This window comes from Sturnus vulgaris, chromosome 3 (assembly GCF_052056855.1).
Source record: "Sturnus vulgaris isolate bStuVul1 chromosome 3, bStuVul1.hap1, whole genome shotgun sequence".
NCBI lineage: Eukaryota > Metazoa > Chordata > Aves > Passeriformes > Sturnidae > Sturnus > Sturnus vulgaris.
This window is the reverse complement of record NC_142245.1, coordinates 40,157,226-40,180,307: the sequence shown is the minus strand read 5'-3', so window position 1 is coordinate 40,180,307 and position 23,082 is coordinate 40,157,226. Positions and strand designations below refer to the sequence as shown.

The following is a 23,082-nucleotide window of genomic DNA, read 5'->3' as shown; positions in this document are numbered from 1 at the left end:
CACTGGGAGAACTGGGCTCACCCAAAACACAAACTACAGCTTAATTTCAATGGTGAGAATGCAGCATCTCATGGATAGAACTGGGAATTGGCTTTGTCTCCCTCCTGGATCAGAGGATATTCAAAACTACATTTGCCACTTCCAAGGAAGGTGTTCTAAATACCACATGGGAGTAAGAGGTACTTTTTGCATGTCATATTGAAATTATTTTCCTGCAAAAAGGAGAAATCCAGGAAATTTTTGGAGTGTCAAAGACAGAGAGAAAGGTATGGAAAAATAGGGAAATAACACTAGATTTGAGAAAAGAGGACAACAGTGAAAGGAGACACCAATGCTTATTCTATAGGATGTTTCTATATCTTGTGTTAAATATAAAGTGAGCAATATGTTCCACTGTCATCACCACCACTGCTACCTAAACATATTTTTTCCTTTTGCCAGTCATTAAATGAATGAAAGGCATTAAATGAATGAATGGCCAGAGACATGAATGAATTCTGAGAAAGAAAAGGCTTTGTTTCAGGGATAGGCTCCAAACAGAATGTCCCTCTTCGCTGCTGGTGCATAGTGCCACAAGAGAAGGTTCCATGGTTTTAGTTTTTTGCTACTTTCTAGTCCCCCCACAGAGTCCAGACAGATTGTCAGAATCTGGCATTTGAAATATAAATGCTGTCATGCCTAATTTTTAACCACCAAGATCTATTACAGGTTTTTAATCCTTTCCATAGAATTAAATCTTAATCCCTTTACCCTGAGATTTAAAGTAATAATCTCAGTTTTCTGGAAAATCTCTGATATAAAACTCCCTTGGTTTTGCATAGAACACAGCACAGGTATGGTTACTTAACTCGCTCAAGAACATATGGCCAAAATTAATTTTTTGGAAGAACTGGTGATTCAATTTCTTTGCAATAATTTGCATGTAAATAGGCATGCAAAATCTTAATTTTTGTTTCTCTGAAATCACAGCATTCAGTGTAGATACATTAAGAAATTTCAGTGGAGCATGAGATAAGCTCCAGAAATGTCGAATCTTTTAGAGTACCATATTTGTGCTATCACTCAGCAACTAATTCCATTTTTTATTATCTTGCCAAGATGTTCAAACTACATTAGGTCAGATTCTTTGATTGGTATTTAAACTGTTTTCTCTTCCTTTCAAAAAGGTTGCCTCTTTAACTGCCCAAGTATAAAACACAGTTGCAGAAGGGTTTATGTGTGGTAATGAGACACACTAATCTTACCTCCTCATTCAATGTTTGTCTGAAAATAGTATTATGCATCTGAGATTAGTATAATGATGTACTCCTGCTGGAATTATGCAGAAGTAGTGCATTAAAAGAATGTATGGAGATTAGTGTCAAAACTTCTTGTCTTTTGGTGGGTAATATCTTGAGGAGAGGGGTCTTAGATTCAAATTAGGATGATTGCAACTAATTGAATGTAATTTAGAAAGCAACGTCTTCTAGAAATAGTGGTCAGCTAATGAGTAAGGCAATACATCTAGCAGATGGATTCTTGACTGCAAAGCAATTAATTTGATGTTTCAGTGTCATTTATCTCTGTTTCGACGTAGCAAAGTAAACACAGAACTCCAATGACACACAATGTCAGGGCAACAAGTTGTTGCTGGAATTTTTTGGTGATATTATCATTCTCTGACTGACTTCTTTAAGCAATCTTTACTCACAAGGTTCAGTTTTCATTCCTTCTGGCACTTAACCACAGGACCACATCTCATATAAATAGTATTCAAATAAGCTTCTTACCAAAATTAAAAGGTAGTTTTAAGCATAGAAATTATGCGTATTCAGTTGGTGTGGCAAGTTTTTAGCAGCAGGGGTGCCGGGGTGACTTCTGACAGAAGATGCTTAAGGCTTCCTGAGTCTGACAGAGCCAATTCCAGCTGGCTTCAGGACAGACTTGCCAGTGGCCAAGGCTGAGCCTGTCAGTGACAGTGGTAGTGTCTCACTGGTAAAGTACTTAAGAAGGGAGTAAAAAAAAACTGCAAACAACTGCAGCCAAAGAATAGAGGAGTGAGAGTATGTAAGAACCAACACTGAAGACACCAAGCTCAGTGAAGATGGAGGGGGAGAGTTTCTTCCAGGTGCTGGAGCAGAGATTTTCCTGCAGCCTGTGGTGCAGACCATGGTGAGGCAGCTGTGTCCCTGCAGCCCATGGAGTTCCACGGGGAGTAGAGATCCACCTGCAGCCTCTGGGGAGCCCCATGCAGGATCAGATGGATGCCCAAAGGAGAAGCCTGCACTGGAACAGGATCCTGGCAGATTCTGTGGATCCTTGGAGAGAGGAGCCTGTGCTGGAGCAAGTTTGCTGGCAGGTCTTGTAACCCCATGGGGACCCACACTGAAGCAGCCTGTTCCTGGAGGACTGAACTCCATGGAAAAGTCCCATGCTGGAGCAGGTCATAAGGAGCTGTGGCAAGGACTCACTTTGGTGAAGTTCATGGAAGATTGTCTTCTGTGGGAGGGATCCCATGCTGGAGCAAAGCAAGATTGTGAAGAGTCCTGTCCCTGAGGAGGATGGAGTGACGAAGACAACTTGTGATGAACTGACTGCAGCCCCCATTCCCCAGTCAGGAATAAAATTAAGGTTGGCAAGAAGGGAGGGGTAGGGATAAGGTATTTTAAGATTTGTTTTTATTTCTCCTTATCCTATTCTAATTTGATTGGTAGTCAAGTCTGTTTTGCCTATGACAGTAACTGGCAAGTGATCTCTCTCTGTTCTTATTTTGACTTATGAAACTTTTTGGTATATTATCTCTCCTCTTGTCCAGCTGGGGTGGGAAGGGATAGAGTGGTTTTGGTGAGCACTCGTTGTCTTGCCAGGGTCAACCCACCACAAGCAAATATTCTGTTTAACCAGTGCTTATTAACAACGGCCTGGTTGAAAATCTATCCAGTTTTATTAATTTTATAGCATGCCAGTTATTAACCAGATTCATTCAGCCATTCATGTCTCTATGTGGCAGGATAAGCACTTGTGCTAACACATGTGAAAATTTGGAAATGAGCAACTAAGGCAAAAGAATAGTAGCACTCCCTTTTGTACCATCCTTGTGTTTGCCCTCTTTGTCTGCATGCAGAAGGACAAGCACAAGGTGGTCTGGCCCAGCCTAGCCCATAGCTTGATGACAAGAAGGATATTCTTTCTTATGTCGGACATGTCAGATCTCTGCTAGAACAAAAGGTTGAATCTGGGTTTCCTAAGCACATCAAACTCAAGAGGAAGGGAGTATTAAACAAAGTTGCAGAGAGTAGGCAGTGCCACAGACCTGCTCCCTGTGCAGCTACATCTTTCTTTACAGACAATGTTATATGCTGGGATAAATACTTGAAATAGCCACTAAATAGGAGGCTGACAGCAATCAGTTGGCTTTGTTAAAAAATAACAGCTCTCTGAGTTGCAAGGAGGAGGTGAGTTACTTGTTAAAGTATCGGACTTAAGAAAAGATCACAGGAAGAAAAGGTGAGATAAAATTACAGTGCCATGAAAGTAGCTGCTTAATCACTCATTTCCCTACTTCAAGGTACAAACTCTACTGCAAAAAGTCCATAGTTGAGAAAAACCGGACTGCCTCTGTAAAGCCAAGTAGTTATCAAAAGCTCTCCCATAACAGACCCTTTAGCAACTCAACAAAGCATAATCAGAGAGGAAACAAAATTACCCATCACAAATCAGCTGGTTTTATGCTTTTTTCCTGTCCCGTTATTTGTGCCTCAAGACATTAAAGACTGATCATGGAGATTTCTGGGAGAGGTGAGAAAGGTGCAATATTGGCAAGCCAGATAAGTGTAGAGTTATGTTTTGGATGAAGAACAGCAAGATATTGAGATGTACTGAAAACATCCAACTGCATATGGTTCTTCTCCAAATGGAATGTTTCTACTTCTGGCATGCAGGAAGCAAGAAACAATATATTTTGCAGAGCAAAACAAATACTCCTTTTTCTAGGGCAGAGTCTCTCCAAGAAGTCTTGAATAATCTCAGCAAAGATCCAGGATCCCAGAAGATCATTTACAGCTCTTTAACAAGGAAAAGGTAAGATGCCTTTGAAGAGTTTATGGCACCACCTGAATGATTGCTGCTTTTTAGAGTTTGTAGTTGCCTATTTTTCTCTCTTTATGTTTGCTTTCTTGGAAGTACATTTATGAAGTTTCTGTTTGACAGTTGATTTACTAATAATCATGATTTTAAAGAATAGCGCCATTTACTCTTATACCAGCCAAACACCTCATTACTGAACATTTTTTAAAAAGTGTTTTATGCTAGTGTTAATTAGCATTCAGCAAACCCAGCTACCAGAAGCACTGTCCCCGAGCTGAAATACAGATGATCTCCTGAAATACATGTGTAAACTGATATTAGTGTCAGTGTCATGTAAACACTAGAGTAAGACAAGAAATACTGCAAAGACAAATTAATTAATGTTGGTGATCTGCTCCAATGTTACAGTAAAAGGAAAAGCCTTTCTTTGAATAGCCAGAAAGTTCTGCCCTGGACTGCATGTTCAGTTTGAAATGATGGGTTAAGAATCATTTACCATTTATACAAAACTATCTGGAGGCATTCCTCTTTTTCTACTGATCTGCTTTCTGACACTAGCCTAGGCCTAAGAATCATGGAAAGATTTGGCATTCATTTATTTTAGATTTTGGAGCACTACACATTTTCAATGGGCCCCGAAGTGCATGACCTACTTCACTGCGAGATCTTCTGAAATCTTAAATCTTCTGAACCATTTTCATAGGGCAGTCCTTCACACAGAGCAACTGGAAAGAAGACTCATTTAGGTGGAATGTATTCCTTTCTTTGTTACTCTTCTGCTAGATTCTGGTAGGAATTTGCCTTCCTATTTCAATAGAGGCTTGTCTGATCTTAGAGGCTGAGGCTCACAAAATCTGGGGTGCTGCGTCCCATCTCAGAAGGAAAAGGGACAATCAGTAATCTGTTCAGTCAGATCTGTTTCTTTCATCACAACAATCAGTGTTGTTGGAACTACTGGGCTCTTGGAGAAAAAAAAGGGGAATGCTGCTGTGGACTCAGGGAACATAAACCATGGGAGAAGCAGCACAACAGAGGAGAATGGTGAAGAGATCCCCTAGAGTAGGATCACGCCTGCCCCACAACATCACACTGAGCTCCGGTGTGCCCTTCTGCTGCACCCCCACCACTGGGGCAGTCTGGTGAGGGCAGGCTCTGCAGTGGGGCACAGCCTGGGCGAGGTCTGCAGTGGGGCACAGCCTGGGCGAGGTCTGCAGTGGGGCACAGCCTGGGCAGGCTCTGCAGTGGGGCACAGCCTGGGCGAGGTCTGCAGTGGGGCACAGCCTGGGCAGGCTCTGCAGTGGGGCACAGCCTGGGCGAGGTCTGCAGTGGGGCACAGCCTGGGCGAGGTCTGCAGTGGGGCACAGCCTGGGCAGGCTCTGCAGTGGGGCACAGCCTGGGCAGGCTCTGCAGTGGGGCACACTGAAGGATAGAGCTGCAGGAGAGCCCCAGAAGGGACAGCTTGCCCTGCTAGTGAGCCCAGGTGCAAGGTCCCCCTGATGTCTTAGCCCAGAAGGAGATCCTGGTATTAGGCAATCCAGGGTGGGGGATTGTCACTGGGGCTAGGAGACATAAGCTTTATTGGCACACACAAAAATTAACTTTTCTCAATCCAAGTTAGTGCATACCAGCTGCCTGATAAAAAAATAGATAACATGGGGGGGGGGGGGGGGGGGGAAGTCAGAGGAAAACCTGCCTGAAGTTTAAGTGTTTTGTCTTGTTTTCTTTTTAACTGGAGACCTGCTGGAATCCAGAAATGACATTAAACTTCCTTTTAGAAGAGGTAATTGAAAAGAAAAAGACAATCAAGGGATGAATAAATGAAGCCTTTTCTTACTGCTGTATGAATAAAAAATGTTATTAATAAGCCCTTTCATTTCAGGCTTCCACTCCTCAGTCACACATTTTGAATGTATGACCACACAGATGAAAATATTTACCTCTTAAGTCTTTCACAACTCTACAGATGTTTTAGAAAATAGAGGAAGGAAGCAAAGAAGGAGTGGACACAGAGCAACAGAGGACAGTGGGAATATAGATTTAATCAAAAACTCTTTAAAAATTACTCTTTAGCTTTTCAGTTTTCCATATTTATATTGTATAACCAATTATTTTTATAAGAATAGCTGATCTCATTTTGCTGTTTTGCTTTTTTTAAATTTTTTTTTCAATATACATTTATAGGTAATTAAAAGGAAAATCTAAATTGCATCAGTGAGAGCAGCACCCACATGTTTTGGTTCACATCCAGCTGTTAAGACCTGGAAAAGCTAGAAACAGCAGCAGGCTGGCAAAATAAGGGTGAGAAGCTAAGAGAAAATAAATCAATATCATGCCAAATACAGTTTCACCCTACAGAGCCTTTCTTTCTTTCTTTACTTTCTGTGAGGAAAACATTATTTTAATATATTAATTTTTGGGTTTATATCTGAGCCTGAGTTTTTGTAAGATTAGTCTATGTCTTTAAGGACATGCTGACTATTCATTTTGGATAGTCACAGTTCAATGAGAATATAGCAAGGGTTCAGGGGTGGCAAATGTTGGTTTCTGTAGTAGCCTTTTGGAAAAATATTGAACAAAACTGATTTTGTCTCTTTGATACCCTTGGCATGGTTAAAAGGAGGTGTTTGAGCATGCATGTAATTGATTAATGCTGAAATTAAGACTGATTTAAGAGGGTTTCCTCAGACCCATGATGGTCATAGCAAAGAAAAGCAAGCTCTATAAATCTAATTGGCTATACACTACAGCGAGTTTATCCCTATTGTTAATTGTATTAACCTACAAAAGAATTCAAGGATTAATTAGAAATAAAGACCAGGAGATGAACTGAAGATTCTCAGGGGAGACACTGATATGTATTATCCTTGAACTGTATAATTATCGAAATCCTTACTATTTTAGAGTGGTGTGCTCACCTGAATGTAATCCTAATTGCCTCTTTTATTCTGTGCTCCATGGTTTTGTACAGATTGCTAATCATGTTTCAATCCAGAACCACCTGCTGAAGACCTGCAGAAACAAAAGTGGAAGAATTCTTAATGTCCTAATTTGAGAGGAGGTTATAGCACAATATTATTAAGATCAAATAGCCTCATGCTTGAAATCAAGAACAAACCACTCTTCTTTGACAAAAAGGTAGGATTCCTTTCCTCAGCTTGTACTCAGATTTTCCCTTAGGTTAAGCTTTAGTCGAAAGAGAAGTGGTGCCTGATTATAAGGTGGGATAAATGAACTCAAGTGCTTTCTGAAGGGAAAAACAGACCTCAGAGCTCTCATTTTGATGAGCGCCTGTAATACTGTACAATGTTGGGCTTGTCCTGAGCATTGATCTATCCTAGTCCAGGGCACTACCTGGCACCTTTGAAAAGCCACAATAAACACCAGCTGGGTATAATGAGAAGGTGCCAGAGACTGACTTGCTCCAGAAAGGTCCACTTTCCTTCCCTGTCACTTCCCATGGGCTTTCAAAAGCTTTCCTCCCAGTCTGTGGCTGCCTTTTTTGTACCACTGTATATCTAAGTAGCATCCTTAGAAAGTGATTGTGGTCCCTTTTAAAAAAGGTGTGTTAAACATAAAAGTAATAAATTCCAAAATACATATTGATAAGCTTAAAAAAAAGAAGTACCTAGCAGGTAGTCTTTTAAAAAGGCACTAGAATAAACCTTTAGATCTCATTGCAAGCTCCCATTGCAATGACTGAGAAACCTTGCTCCTTCACGTCAATGCAAATATGTGACTGTTGTGTTTGAATATCAAACAACTGGTATTCTTTCTGGCTGCTTTTTAAAATTTCTTTTTCATTCTGACAAGAGTATGATGTATTTTACTACTTCTGAGAAGAACTATTGATACTATACAGGTACTGAACAACAGCAAAATTAATTTTTTATATTATTTTGAACTAAACCAAGTAATATTCCTGTGTCCTCCCTGTATTTAAGCCTAAATATACATCTGGATATTTAAGGCCCTGATCTAACACTCACTCAGTGTCAATATTGTGCTTGATTACAAGGGAAACTCTTGCAACCCAGCAGTGATGAATCTTGATGTTCCCAGCTGTTAAACAGACCTGAGCACTGGCCCAGACTGAAACAGTCTCAGTAACCACTGCTTTTCCAGCAGCAGCTGTGAGCCTGCCCACTGATGATATGTAATGCATTTGTCCTACAGCCTAGGCTGAAAGAAGTCAAACAGAGTAAAAATCTATTGTCTGAAGCTTCAAGCAGAAGGGAGGTAACTACTTAACTTCTCTCCTGACGCTGATGTGAACACAGCACACACTGTTCATAGGTGTGACTAATAAGAGGATCTGTGGTGGGGCTCCTTACCTGAGGTGAGGTTTTTATTGTAACACCAGGTAAGCAAACATTATTGGAGGGGTGGATTTGAAATTGCAGTGCTTGAAGCTGTCTCAGAAAAATGTATTAAAGCAAAGTGATTAGGGAGGGAGGAACAGACAAAGAGAGTGGATTTTAGACCATTCTTTTAGAGGGATTAAAAAAACCCTTCTCTTCCCAAGTACTCTGAGTCATCCATGGCTCTTCTGGGCCATTGGCTTCAGCTGTTTGGAAAACATTGTGTCTTACTAAGACTATGAGCTAATCAGGTGGCAATATGGACAATCAGCTGGCAAGAGCTATGATCCACAATTTTTACTGTAATTATATAGACAGATACCATTTCTTAATCTTTTTTTCCTTTTCTTTGTCTCTTTGTACTCTTAGAATGATTTGGGGGCAGATGAAATGTCACAGTGCACATGACTGAAATGTGTGAAAACTTAATTAACAGAATAATTACACAGTAGAAATGATATCTTGTCTCAGTGAAAATCTGGCAGGGAGCTTCGGCCCTATGGAATATGAGTCCACATATGTAGGCAGTGGAAAAGTCATTAGTCACAAAGTGGCTGCATCTGCTCGGAAGAGTTAATCTGGTTCCTAACTTCAAAGAACATGGTATGCCTTAAAACACCCTTCTCCCAGCTTCTCAGGCATGCTGTAAATGAATATGTGATTTTCTCCCAGCTACCAGGGTAAATCTGCATACCTCAATTTACTTCAGTTGATTTATGCCAGTTGCACCAACAGAGGCTCTGGACAGAACCAAATAGCATCTCTATGTCTGATAGTCCAGCATGGGTGTATGAAAATTGTGCCTTATTCTGCATCAGCCATTCCTTTGCAGCCAGGATGAATAGCAGAAGGATTTGTGATTTATTAAATGAACTCCTTCTCTACAAAGTTGAATCTATGCTGCCTCCCATGAGTTTCTACACTGGCAGGCCAAGTGTTTCTTTTGCATATCATACATTTTCTGTGAAAAATATTAAGATAATCAGATAGTCAGTGTAATTTTCTTGATATCTGGTTAGAGACACATTGCCTAATAATTTTACTCTTATCAATCAAAATTTGCATCATGACAGAAATTGATCAGCTTACTTTTTATTTTCTAGCTTCCTAAATTATTTTTACTTTTGCCTATTGGACAGATTGAACTCCTAAGAATTAATTTGAAAATAAATGAGTATAGATATTAGCTGCATTTCATTTTTTAAAGCAGCCTGTGAGTATAAATCTAGAGGTTTTTAGTATTCCTTTTTCATGTTATTATACATATAGGGGAATATTTAGGCCACTGAGTTGAAGCAAATCCTGAAGTGTGATTATCTTCTCATTGAAATGCTCTATATTGTGCCTATTTGTTTGATGTGTTTTTCTTGTACGTTGTATTTCTGATGGCTTTGGGGTAAAATAATCATTATATGTCACCCATACTATCTTTTTTAATCTCTGGAAGATTAAGCATGTTTATTTAAAAACCCCTTTGATAGTGTCTTTACTAACTCAGCTATTTTATAAAATTGGAAATAATGAATCAGGGAGATGCAATTTTGATAATGCCATTTACACAACTCCTATGAGGCTAGCTAGGAAAATAACTGGAGTAAGTAAGTATCTGACATACGCATAGTGAGAATGGGAAAAATATTGTAATTTCTTGTAGGTTATGAGGCACTGGAAAAATACGGTCAGCAAAAGCAGTTCAGTTAATGAATCGCATTCTTCAGGGACTGCTGAACTCAGGAGATGGGTCATGGGATCAGGAATGGTTCCTTTAATCTCTTTGTCACTGGTTCAAATCCAATATCTGGGTCACTGGTTCAAATCCAATATGGATAGATAGTAATTAGAAGTCACTGTTATTTGAGGGCTCTGAGATTAACCTTTTGAAATGGAACTGGTGAAGGGACACTGCAAAACAAACTACCCCAAAACCTGGAATATCTGAAAAAAATCACATGCTTCATAGCCAGCAGACAAACTTCAGAAGGGTCTGCAGAGACAGCCACATGTGATGCTTCCTGAAGCAAAGGTTACACACCACTGGGAAGTCCATACTACTCCCCTGCAATTACAGCTCTTGTCTGGTGCTCTAGTTTCTGTCTAGGTGGGCCCATGGAACACCACTCCTCCTCACTCATCTTGAGGAGGTTGTTAAAGTCCCTGGGCTCTGGGAGCTCTCTAGTGGCCAGCTATCCTCCACAAGCTGGAGAGACAGGGCATGCTTCATCCTGTGGGCTTCCTGAGTGTCAGGTGTGACACCACGCTGTGGTGTGAGGACTACTGCTCTCCTTCACCAGTCTGGAGTGTCAGACTACAAGAGGGAATTGGGAGGTCCCAGTGCCCCCGTGGTTTGTAGTGTTTAAGTTATTCCAAAGGAGGGATGCAGAGGGGGCCCGTGAGTGGAAAGGCACATAGAGGGCATCACATGCCAGTCAGCACTCCAGCAGGCTACCAGAAAATGTGCTTTAGAAATAAAATCTATAAGGCTGAAATGTACTCAGATTGGACCCATGAACTGCTTAATACCTGACACTAAGGGATTTAAATTAATACTTTTTTTTTTTTCTCCCTATCAGTGCAAAATCAGATTGAGGGGACTTCTTAGTCAACCGTGGGATCATACTCTCTGCTCTCCCAAAACATTTCTTGACAGGAGCCATGTTAGTTGGCACAGGACTATGTCTTTTGATTATATATATCCTTGTTTTCTGAAACTTTGTCTGCTTTTAATCTGTAAATTCAAATTCTCTGGAATTCGTATAAGACTGTGGAAGGATCTTTTCTTTTTGTGAAGTACGGTGTTCTGTAGCAACCAAATCAAAGACTGGAGAGATTAATCTATTTCAGCCATCTGAAACTGTGATTTGGCATATAGTGAGAACAGCTGAGACAGTAGGGGGAATTTCACACAGATTCTGTCCTGCTAGCTGTTAAAGCAATTCCATTTGCACTCTGCATTTCGTTGTTTTCTAGAAAATAAACTCACCAAGCTACCCAGATTATCTGGTCTTGGATAACTGAGGTTATTTTTAAAACAAAAGATATTCTTACTCCCTAAGGAGAAGAAAAAAAGAAGGAAAAACCCAACACTCAGAAGAACAGAAAAACAGGAGCTGAGTATCCTGTTAATTAAATACCACAGTCTATGCCTTGGCCCAAATGTGAATGACCCATCCTTGTAGCAAGGGGAAGAAACCCTGGCTCATATTCAGATATGTGGAAGCACAAATTTTCCAATAAGCAAGACATATCTCGCCAGGCTCTGGGAATGCTTTCCACAATGACCTGCATAATTAAAGTTTGCATTGGCTTCTTGGCCCAAGAGAAGTTAATGGCAAAGCAGCTGCTAGCATCTATTAACTGTATTTAAGTGCTGTTTATAGGGAAGCACAGAGGTGCCTTTTGGGCACTGGGAAGTAAGGTATAAATACATGTTAGCCATTATCAACATGCATACTTACAACGAACTGCCTTCAGGGTCTGAAAGCTGTAGTCACATACTTCAGGTGTCACTGATAACTATATGTGTAAAAAGAGCAACCTATCACGGGAAATATACTGTAGGGGATGCTTTTGCATTTGAATATGAAATGAGACCTTCACTTAATAACCAAGTTTCATGGACCTTTCAGTCATCTTGCCTGAAACATCAAAACAGAGAAATTATCAATTACTTTCATGTTAGGGAATTCATATGAATGTTTCAGAAATAAAGTTGCATTTTTTTCCTCTTCCTCTTAGAAATTTTATCTTTTTCCTACTCTAAAATATTTCCCTGTATGTCAAATCTCAGTTTTTACTAAGTCTTTTTGTCAGGCAATTCTTGCTTTCAGAAAAATTAGCAAGCACTAGTGACAGACCTTCATGATCTTTTTTAATTTGTACCTGGGCTGAGTTTTGAAAAACTACGAGTAGAGAAAGAAAGAAATTAAGGAGGTAAGCAAGCAATCAAGAAAGAAAAAGTTTGGAAAAATGGGACATTATATGCATTCCATTTTTGTAATACATTTAGGGACAGAAAGAAAAAAATGTGTAGTGAAAACAGGAAAAGCCATTCCGTAAGCTGTTGGTTTAGTGTGTTGGTTTTCCTATGGATTTGAATTTGTGGTTGTTTAGAGCTCTGATGGAAAATCCCTAAGTGCTGGAACATTTTAAAGTGTTTATTTCTTGCATGAACCCTTTGATGTGTAAATGGGTGAATGTTCATTGCTGTCTCTTCTCCACAGAGCCACTGATAGGGTCTTACTCTTTTTTCTCAGCCTTCCAAAGTCTCTTCTGAAGATAGCCAAGAAATCTGCAGAGCTTTCATTATTTCTGAGGATTCTATTTCTTTCACTTGGGCAAGAGATACAAATTTGAGGAAACAAGACACAAACCGGTATGCAAGCAGCACTCATGATTCTTTAAATCATGAGTTTTCATTGATAAAAATTTATTTTTTTCATTGATGGCACTTGGTGTTTCAGTTTTGCTTTAGATTTCTTGTAAAATTTAGCCAAAATGTAAATGAATGCTATGTACTAGTGAATTCTTTTTTTTTTTTTCTCTTCCTTTCCTTCTGTCATAACATTCCGTCTGCTCTTTTTTAAGAAACAGAGAGTCAAAGAAATGTTCCTGCCTCCTCTGGTTCCAAAGCAGATCTTTTGTTTGGCCTGTCCTGAGCTGACCTGGCATATAATGGGCTACTGAGGAGCCTCAGTTCAGAGCTGTCATTGGCTCCAGTGAGAAGCTCTTGGTGGATTTTGCTGCAGAGATCAGGATGACTCCTGGACCTGGACTGTCAGTACAGATGGGAATGAACTCTTTACTACCAGATGGCAAAACACATTGACTAAGATATAACAAATATCATTTGCTTTTGTCTGTCACTGAGGAAAACTTAGTTCACCATTAATTCAATTATTCCTTGCAAGCCATTCTTTTCAAGAATGGCTTTTCTCTGTGGTGTAGGCAAAACAAATATTCCCTCTGGGATGAATCCCTGCTCCTGCCTCTCTACAAGTAAATGCTCTCCTCACTCTCTCCCAGCACAGAAAGTTGTTCTGACAAGATTGCTGAAAGCAATGGGCTTCACATGACAGATGTTCAACAAGGAAACGAAAGCAAAGAGCTACTTGACTTACTGGTGCTATCATACTTTATAAGTAGCAAATTGTTACAGGGACAAGATGATAAAGAAGTGCATCTAAGACATAGCAGGCAGTCATGTTTAAAGGTCTTCTGTCTTGCAAAAGATCCAAGCAGGCCTGGCATCTGCTTCAATGTCTACAGCAAAGACCTTTGTACGGACACAGATGTCAAGCAGGGGATCTTTGATAGTAGCTGGAGGCAATACATCTGTCTGCTGCCTTTTGCTAATTTTCTTTTTAGGTCAAACTCAGAAATCGAGCAGCCTGGCTTGCCCGACACACTTGGTACAAAAGCTTCCCCCGCTGAGGTTCCTGCCAAGAGTGGACAGGGGATCAACTCTCCCCAGAGGGATTGCAAGTAGGCTGGTGAGGAGAGAATGCTGCCTCTGCTGGGCTGGTATGGGCTGCTTTGGAGTGGCTTTCTATGGAAGCAGAGATGATGGTGATAGGCAGCCTTGTGTTCTTTGCTCTGGAAGATGTGGCTTGTCCTCCTTCCTGAAACTTTAGCTGTCCTCAGTTTGACAAAGACTGCTAATTTTTATTTTTCAATTATACCAAGGAATAACATAATTATCTAGGAAAGCAAATAAGACAGTTTAGTGTTTCACTATAACATCTTTTCCCTCAAATATGGTCAAAACTATCTAAATATAATGGTGTCCCTGGTGTAATCACAGACATATCTATGGTTGGGCAGAGAAGTGACTGATAGCAGCCCTAAGGAGAAAGGCTTGGTGATGGTTGATGAAAAATTCAATATCATCCAGCAGTGTGCTCACAGTCCAGAAAGCCAAGCACATTCTGGGCTGCATCAAAAGCAACATGGCCAGGAGGTCAAAGGAGGTGATTCTGTCCCTCTACTCTGCTCTTGTGAGACTCCACCTGGAGAACTGCACACAGTTCTGGTGCCTTCAAGGACATGGAGCAAATCCAGAGGAGGGCCATGAAGTTGATAAGAGGACTGGAGCATGTCATCTACAATGACAGGCTGGGAAAGAATCACAAAATATTCCAAGTTAAAGATGACCCACATTGACCTTTGAGTCAAACTCCCAAGTGCATTGCCTGAACAGTGTTTAAACCCACAACCTTGATCCACTATTAGTGCCATGCTCTAACCAACTGAGCTAATCCCAGGGTTGGGGCTGTTCAGCCTGGGGAAGAGAAGGTTGCATGGAGACCTCATAGCAGCCTTTTAGTGTCTGAAGGGGGCCTACAGGGAAGCTGGAGAGGGGCTCTTCTTCAGGAACTGTAGTGAAAGGACAAGGAATAATGGGTACATTATTCCTGAAGCTGAGAGCCTAGATACTAGGAGGAAATTCTTTACTGTGTGGGTGGTGAGACACTGGAACAGGTTGCCCGGGGAGATTGTGGATGCCCCAACCCTGGCAATGGTCACAGCCAGATTGGATGGGGCCTTGAGCAACCTGGTCTAGTGGAAGGTGCCCCTGCCCGTGGAAGGAGGGTTGGGACTAGATAATCTCTAAGAGCCATTCCAACCCCTTAACATTCTATGATTCTGTGATTCAGCATAGCCAGAGAACAGTCAAATCGAGCCTGAGGATACCATAGAAAAGAGAGAAGATCCAGACCCACAGAGTAAGTAGCCTTTGATGCTCTGGGTATGTCAGGTTAACCTTTGAATGTTAACTAAGACACTAACTGATATTTCTAACAAAACCAACATCCAAGTGTATTATGACATGCCAAATAAATGTATCACAGTAGCGCCTCTAGCTATTGGTAGCAGTAGATGAATACCAACTCTCCATTAAACATGTTGTTTTACATAAATCAGAATATTTTGCAGAAGTTCAATTTTTTTACCTTTTACAGAGAAAATTCAAAATACAATGCTGGGGAATTGAATTTTGATGGATTGTTTAAAGTATTGTAAACAACCCCTATATATTATCTGTGTATAATATATTAGGTATATTAAAGATGTACAATTACAACATTGAATGTCATAAAAAAACAAAATTAAATGATTCAGAGGAAAATACTTTAAAATGATCCATTAGTGACTTTTTTTTTTTTTTTTTTTTTAAGAATTGGCAATTGTAGGAAATGGTTATTTTAGCAGTAGTTTTTATTTTAACTAGGAACAAGAATTATTGAAATGCAGAATAGTCCACCAGAAAAAATTCTATTCCCAGCTGGACCTTTCCACTGGTTTAAGTGACTTATTTTGGACACTGCTGAAACAATCCATGGCAAAGTTTTTAGATAGCTCTAGGAATTTATGCAGGCTATAGACTCAGTTGTGGGTTGCTGGTTCAAATCCAGAGGGCCTGCATGGCTACGAGGAATTCTTGATAGTATGACTTCAGCCATGTGGTATGAGTTTACCTCCCTGGGTGTAGGTGACAGTAACAGAAATAGCATTAATTAATCCACTTCAGTATCTCAGCCAAGGTCTGACATACAAAGCAGGGAAGCCTACTGTGCTCCAGACTGAGCTGGGCTTGCTCCATGGATAAAAATGTAGCTTCCCTATTGCAGGTTCAATCCAGGTTTTATTAGCACTACTGCTGTGATGCCAAAGGAAAAGCTAGCAAGAATAAGAAGAAAGCATCATACTAGGTAATTGGTTAGAGATGGTACCCTGGGAAGACAGGGACAAAAGGCAATGAGCTGTAGCCAGCCACACAATCCAAAGGAACAAGCAGTCAACACTGGATTAGCAACCAAGGCAACATTAAAAATTTAACTACAGTGCTCACAATAATTTAACAATGCTATTCAGAGCACAAAGCTAATGGTGATATAGTGAATGAAGCTAGAAGGTGGTAATATTCAAAAAGTTTGTAAGTGTCAGCATATAAAAGAATCTCAATTGGAAAAGGCAATGTTCAAATTTTTTGTTCTTTCTTGTTTCCTGAAAAACACAAAAGGCAGACATTTACATTTTGGTAGTTGCTATTTAGTATTTTCCAGCCATGAAGGGGTGGGCTGTTTCAGAAGTTCCTATTGACACCCAGTTTACAGAGTGTGATAGACCAACACATGGTATCTTTGAAAACTGAATAACAAATGTTTTTGCTATTTACAAATAAGAAGTGAAGGAATGGATCTGAGCTACAGACCACCCACCCAAAATACACAAAGCTCTCTCTGTATGCCTCACCTGCAAATTCTGCCTTCATCTAAGTTAACATTATAACATCCTAATTCCTGGAGGGCTGCTAAAAGAAGTATAAAGTGAGAACATAGGAATGTGACAGCTCAGAACAGGCTCTCAGAATTTATCACTTGCCTACACACAGGGTCCTACCACTCTACTGCTGTGATTAAAATCGTAGAAACCCTCTCTAAGGATTACACCCACTACTTTATCACAGAAGATATTCACCAGAATTAAATCCACAACTGTCCCATGTTGCATTCTCTCACTCTGTGAAGTTAAATGGTTTTCTAGAAGTGACTGTGTAAAATGGCTGCTGTTTTTACACCTGACATGCTTTGTGTATGTATCATAGGCAGAGCTTTTGCTGTGGTGCCAAAAATGGATTTGTACAATCCTTTACTTGCACTAGCATTGAGGAGTCCATACAGTCAGGAAAAAATGAATTAGATTCGATTGTGCCTCACATATCCTGATTGAAGCACTACTGCAAACTCCAATTGCAGCAACAAATTCTGCTAATTGCATTGTGCAAACTAGCTACAGAGCCTGGGCTGAAGGAAAATTTAAACTCCCAAGGAAAACACATTATGATATTACATACTGCAGGGCTGCTCTCAACATCAAGTTTCAGTGGCCCACCAAATTAATTGGCACAGTCTTGGAGCTCTGTGAATTCCCTCTGAGCTGGAAGCTGTGCAGGTCCTAAGTGCCCACCTGGTGCTGGGGATATTTTAGTTAGCTCTGGACTAGTTCTAAGTGCACGCTACAGGAAATGGTTTCAGCTCCTATTAACAGCGTTTCTCTGAAAGAACTATATTTAAGGAGTTTAGTAGAGGCACTAGGGTAGTGGTGAGGGTACAACTGTAATATTTAGGATTTGCTCAGTTTATGTGCAAAAACCATGTCAAGATAGATTTCCTTCTACGGTAGGCAGAGGAGAATGGATCCAGAGAGCCTGGATCCTAAAGTCATCCCTACATCTCTATGTGTCAACTGCTCTTGCTAAATTTATATTGGTCATACTCAGCAGAAGAGTAGCCCCAACTGTTTTGGATCCTATGGATAAAAAAATAGTCGTCCTTTGGAGATGCTAAAAGCAAGGCTAGATTTGTCTTAGTTTGACAAAAATGTGGCATGAATAGTACTGCTCCACTTTTTGTCTCAAAGCTTCACCTACGTATCAATGCAGTGCTGTCATTAGTAATACCACTCCAGGGCATCTTTTCCGAGTTAACAAAAATATTAGACATGCTACTAATAGCACCCATTTCACATATTGATGTGATAAAAGACTATTTGTACTGCTTACCTTCTGTGTGGTTTTATATTCTGTTCCATTTCTCATATAAACCTCTAGGCATTCCTGCCTTGAGCCCCTACTTTTGTGCAGGCGGTCTTTAGCTCAAACCCAAAGAAAAGCTGAATAATCATATTCCCAGCAAGAACAAACACCTGGTTGGCCCCATGGTTCAAGGTATGAAGTTTGGTCCATGAGCATGCAGTGGGCTTTGTTCAACGTGTAAACAAGGAGCATCCTTTGCCAGGCAGTGTGTGTGCTCCTTTCCACAACTAGCAGGGTGGTCTGGCCCCCAGCAGACTGGCAGGGGTGCCTGCCTCACCTCCACTGCTGAGCCTCTACGAGAGAGCTAAAATGTTAAAAAGTGAGTTTATTTGGATTTCCTTACCTGAAAAGAAAAGATAGCTACAGAAAAAGTGGTTGTGATTTGATTATATTCTATCTCCTTAATCTCCTATGTGTCTATACCAGGTCTGCAGCAGTGACACACTAACACTGCTAAAACAGACTTTACTCTTCGAGCCCTTCACACTTTCTACTCATCAACTACGACCTTCCCATGGATGTGATTGGATGATTTTTTCTGCTCATTCCTGTTTGTCATATCCTCTTCTTTGAGTACTTATCTTTGAGGAGCAGAAACCAGTCTTGGCTTGCTACTGAGAAAAACACATACAAAGAGGTGCCTTCTACATCTTCCTCTGAGGACCTCATGTCACAGCCAGCAGAGAAATTGGCACTAAATTGCCGTAATTGAATATTTTGAGGCGTGAGCTCCATCCAGCCTCAGTAAATGTTGATAGACAAAGACTTGCAATAGAAGAAGTCACTGAGGAAAGCTGTGCAGAGCTGATGTTGGCCGGTGACTAGGAAGCCATAATCCCCTTGGATTGGGACACAGTCATGTGCTGAAAGGATCAGTCTTTGGGTTATAAAGAAACTCATGATTCTTGCCAAAACTCCTTGATTGTTTCAGACACACTACATTCATCAGAAAGACTTGTTTTTACAGGTCATTCTTATTTTTTAAGATTATCTTCTGAAAACGAGAGCCTTCTTTGCTGTCCTTTTGATACACGTTACTTTGTTATGCACATCCTTTCCCAACTGATAGAGTAGTGTTGTTTTAGAATTTCAGACCTCCTCTGGATTTTAAACGTACTACAGCAAATCCACCTTGGGATGAATCTCTTTGATGGAAGCAATACTGTTTTCAGTGATTGCACTGAATATAATTTAAATATATATTTACTGATTTTGCAAGACTTTAATGAGCTTTGGAAAGTTTTCTAAACTATTTAACATCCTTCGAAGAAACTTAGTATAAAAAGAAAATGTTACTTATATAAAACACATCAGGATGCCATGGAGGAAAGAGTCATTTACTGTGCTCAAAGCAGATTTAGGACTCAACAGTGTGCTGAGAAAGTTAAACTGCCTATTAGCCAGTGCCAGCTGCACCAGAGGCTGTTTTCAGATATATTTAATGGGCAGGGATCCAGGATTACTGTCATATCTACTTCCATCCTTTGCCTGTCCCTGCAGTATGTAGCAGTATTTTCATGTTGTATAAAGCCTATTTAGTAATGAAGATCCTTTCTTGAGCAATTTTATAGCTTTAAGACTTAAACAAAGCAAAAGAAGAAACACCAGCACCCCCTCCAAAAAAAAAAAAATTTTCTCCACATGAAAAAAAAGTCTATCAATTTAAAATATCTGTTCTAAAGGGGTTACTCCTGGTGGTCTCCTTTTATTTTTTTTTCTTTAGTTTTTAATTCGTTTTCACTTAACAGCTCCATATGACAAGATATCTCTCTTCCCAGCACAGAGAGAAGGACTGAAGCTCCTGTTTGACTATCCCAGTGCTTTTTTGTCAGCTGTACTGCTAGCTTTGGCTTCTTATCTTTTTTGTTGTTATTGTTTTTCCTTGGATCTTGGGATTGGCTAATAGAAGATCTCTGCTGTGAAACCCATCTACAACATGGCAGGCTCATTGTTTCCCTCTGGCAAAGGAGTTTTTGTTTGCAACAGGTGAGGATGTGTTGGTGCAAACAGCAAGCTGTGTGTAGTAGTTACTCCATAAACTTTGAGGGTCTTTATCAGAGTACCTCACTCAGTGACACATACAAAAGAGCATACAAAGCTGATCTCTGGAAAGGAAATACAGAAGACTTCTGAGCTTATGCCAGACCCCAATGAAGTCCAAGGGAGGGCCCAAGTGTTCCATCATTGTCCTTTCCTGTTAGCACACGGAGCACAACGGGACAGCAGTCCTACTAAGAGCCTCTAGGGGCTACTGCAGTTCAATAAATCACAATAAATAAAATGCAAACCCAGTTTTGAGTCTGATATGGGCTGTTTTAATCTCTGGTGTGCTATCTTGGACTTCAGAAGAGTTACATGCAATGGAATATTGCTCACTGAGCTGTCGCTGACTGCTCCACATTGCCACGAAGGATAAAGGATAGCAGTGAGTACAGACTATTCTCTTAGGACAGTGTTTTGTCTTGTTTTCCTGGGGGAGGAATTAGGCTTTCAGTACTCTTTCATGCTTTGTTCCCTTCTTTCTGATAATATTATAAAAGTCACATATTTAGCTTATGCTGGGTTCTGCAGAGAACACACCAACTTTGTGTACATAGCAGTTTTTTCACTCTTCGCTAGCGCTTCAATGAAATTTGCTTTTATTTGAGTTAATAAGAATCAATGTTTTACTAATTTTGTTTTAAAAGATACCATGCACCCTTGATAATTCGCTCCCACCACATGGGGTTCACTGTGAAATGTTGCACACACCATACAAGGCGTAGCAAGAGAATGTGCGTGTGAGAGAAGGAGCAGTGTTGAGAGCAGCATATTTAAGAAACTCAGAATTTAGGAGGAAATCTCTACAGGATATCAAAGCAAATTTCACTCGAAGCAGGTTTCAGTTTGTCAATAGATGTAGCACAAAGGCTTCCTGTTGTTTCACAAACAATGAATCTTCTCCAGCCTATAAATAATGCAAAGACAAGTCTCAAGATTTTTAAAAAATTCTGCTAGCTTGAGGCTACCTACCCAGCATGCCTCCTTGTTTACAACTTCCCACTACAAATGTATATTGTGTTTGTTTTCAGACAAGCATCAGCTTTCATGACTCCTGCAATTAACCTCCAGGACATATTAGCAGCAGCCTTTTAAGCAGTTTTTGCATCTAGTGATACTGGGCAGCACGTTCATGGAGTGGGTGGCTCTGTACCATGGAGAAGTGATCTCCTTGGTAGGAGGTGTGGTGCAGCCCCTTCACCTGCAGTGCTAATGACTTACTGCCATCAGCTGCTAATCCTTAGGAAGCACCTGTTCTTCAGGTAAACTCCCTTAAAGCCATTTATAAAGGTAAAATGAAATGGTGCATTGAGTAAAGGTGCTGCCACACCTTACATAGATCTTGGGAATGTAACCAGGATCTACACAAAGGGATGGATTTTCAATTTCAGTTTTTTGTCCAAAAGTTGTCTTTTGTGTGAGAAGGCCTGAACTCCCAATATCTCCAGGAGTGCAGGTGAGTGTCCTTACTGCTTGAGTTCTCTTCTGATTTTGTTGGTCTTTTATACTGCATTTTTCTGTGCAGGTACAGTAAGCAATGGGGAAAGTTCTTGTGCTTAGGTTAGCATGTCCTGCCAAGGTTAGGGCCCCTTGCACAGCATGCAGTCATGTGCTTGGTCTCTGGCAGATTGCTGAGGGCACAGACCCTGTGCATGCCCCTTCCTAAACAGCAGTGTCTCATAGGGAATACAGGTGCTTGTCTGTTTTGTTTGGTGTCTGATCCTGTCCCTATGGGCAAAGTGTACTCTATAACAAGTGTTTGTTCACATAGCTTTTAGAATCTCATTAGATTGTAGATGCTCAGAAAGAGGTTTTGTGTGCAGTCAGGAATACAGAAGCCTGGGCATTTATAGAGCCTACAGAAAGGAAGACAAAAGTCAAGATGCTGATTGAGTGTGGGCAACCAAGGAGATTTGGATAGCAAGTCTGGAGTTAAGCAGTTAAAGTCCACTTTCTTTCAAATTCATCCAGTTTCACTCTTTATTGGAATAATCCTGAAATACATTGTTCAAAAAATCGAATTTGGGGCAAGGACAATTTAGTCTATAGTTCTACACTTCATATGAGAAATTTATAATGATGAAAAGCTTCTATCTGGGACCCGAGTCTTGGCTAATTCTAAGCCTTCTCAGAATTTCCTCTTTGTTGTTATCCACTCTGGAGGCTTTTTATACATGAAACAGAGTCTTTAAAAGTGAATGCAATTTATTTAAAAGCACATTTGAGGTTCAAGAAGAGACAAATAATTCATTCTAATATAATGTAAGACCAAGATTCTAGCAGAGTATGGCCCACACTAGAGAGCTGGATTGATTGTTGGGATCAGTCAAGGGACAACTGCAAGACATAATCATCTGTCAGATTTTTGATGCTGTACAGGAAGCAGCATCCACCCACATCTTTCTAGTTTTCTAAATCTTGGCTGGCAGGTGTCCATCCACACAACGACAGCAATACAATAAACTTCTCAGCCTCATTCTGTGACTGGACACAGAGGAAATTCCCCTCTCCCCTGCTTTGGGCTGATTCACTAAGGATAGAAGGAAGTAGTTTCTTGGACAAACTATCACTGAACCATTGCCACCAGTGATACCCATTTAGGAGCTTTCAGTTTGGCAGTTGCATAATCATGGAGTGTACCTGCCAAGTGTAAGCAAGAAAAAGCCTCGAGTCATGTGAATTTAAGAAAGCAGCAAGGGGGAGGGAAGATTTACAAAGTCAGATTTTCTGACTTTGTTGTTTCTGTTCGTCCCCTAGAAGGTGAACTGCTCTCAGCTTTCATTAGCTCTTAAAATTCCAGCTGCACATCTAATTTCCAGGCCCTGCATATCCAGCTGAGGTATTACTTCCTTACTGCCCAAGTCAGGTTTTGTGTTCTACAAATGGTCTACAGAAATATCATTATAAATCCATAGCTGAAAGGGCCTGTGCATCTTAAGTGCTCTATCGTTTTCTACCTCTGAATATTCTGCCAGCAGAGATTTAGAACATTGGCTCTGTAAATGCTTTCATGTCAAGACTAAA

General features: G+C 40.4%; 1 long non-coding RNA gene across 1 annotated transcript in view; it reads left to right on the top strand.

Moving 5' to 3' along the window:
• LOC148224295 (uncharacterized) overlaps positions 1 to 20,322 on the top strand; it is a 31,453-nt gene extending 11,131 nt beyond the window's left edge. Inside the window, exons 4-7 of the long non-coding RNA XR_015802304.1 lie at positions 6,247 to 7,200; positions 8,239 to 8,401; positions 12,677 to 12,795; positions 13,008 to 20,322. This is a non-coding gene — a long non-coding RNA (uncharacterized LOC148224295). The remainder of the gene's footprint in view (positions 1 to 6,246; positions 7,201 to 8,238; positions 8,402 to 12,676; positions 12,796 to 13,007) is intronic.
• The last annotated feature ends 2,760 nt before the right edge of the window (positions 20,323 to 23,082 follow it).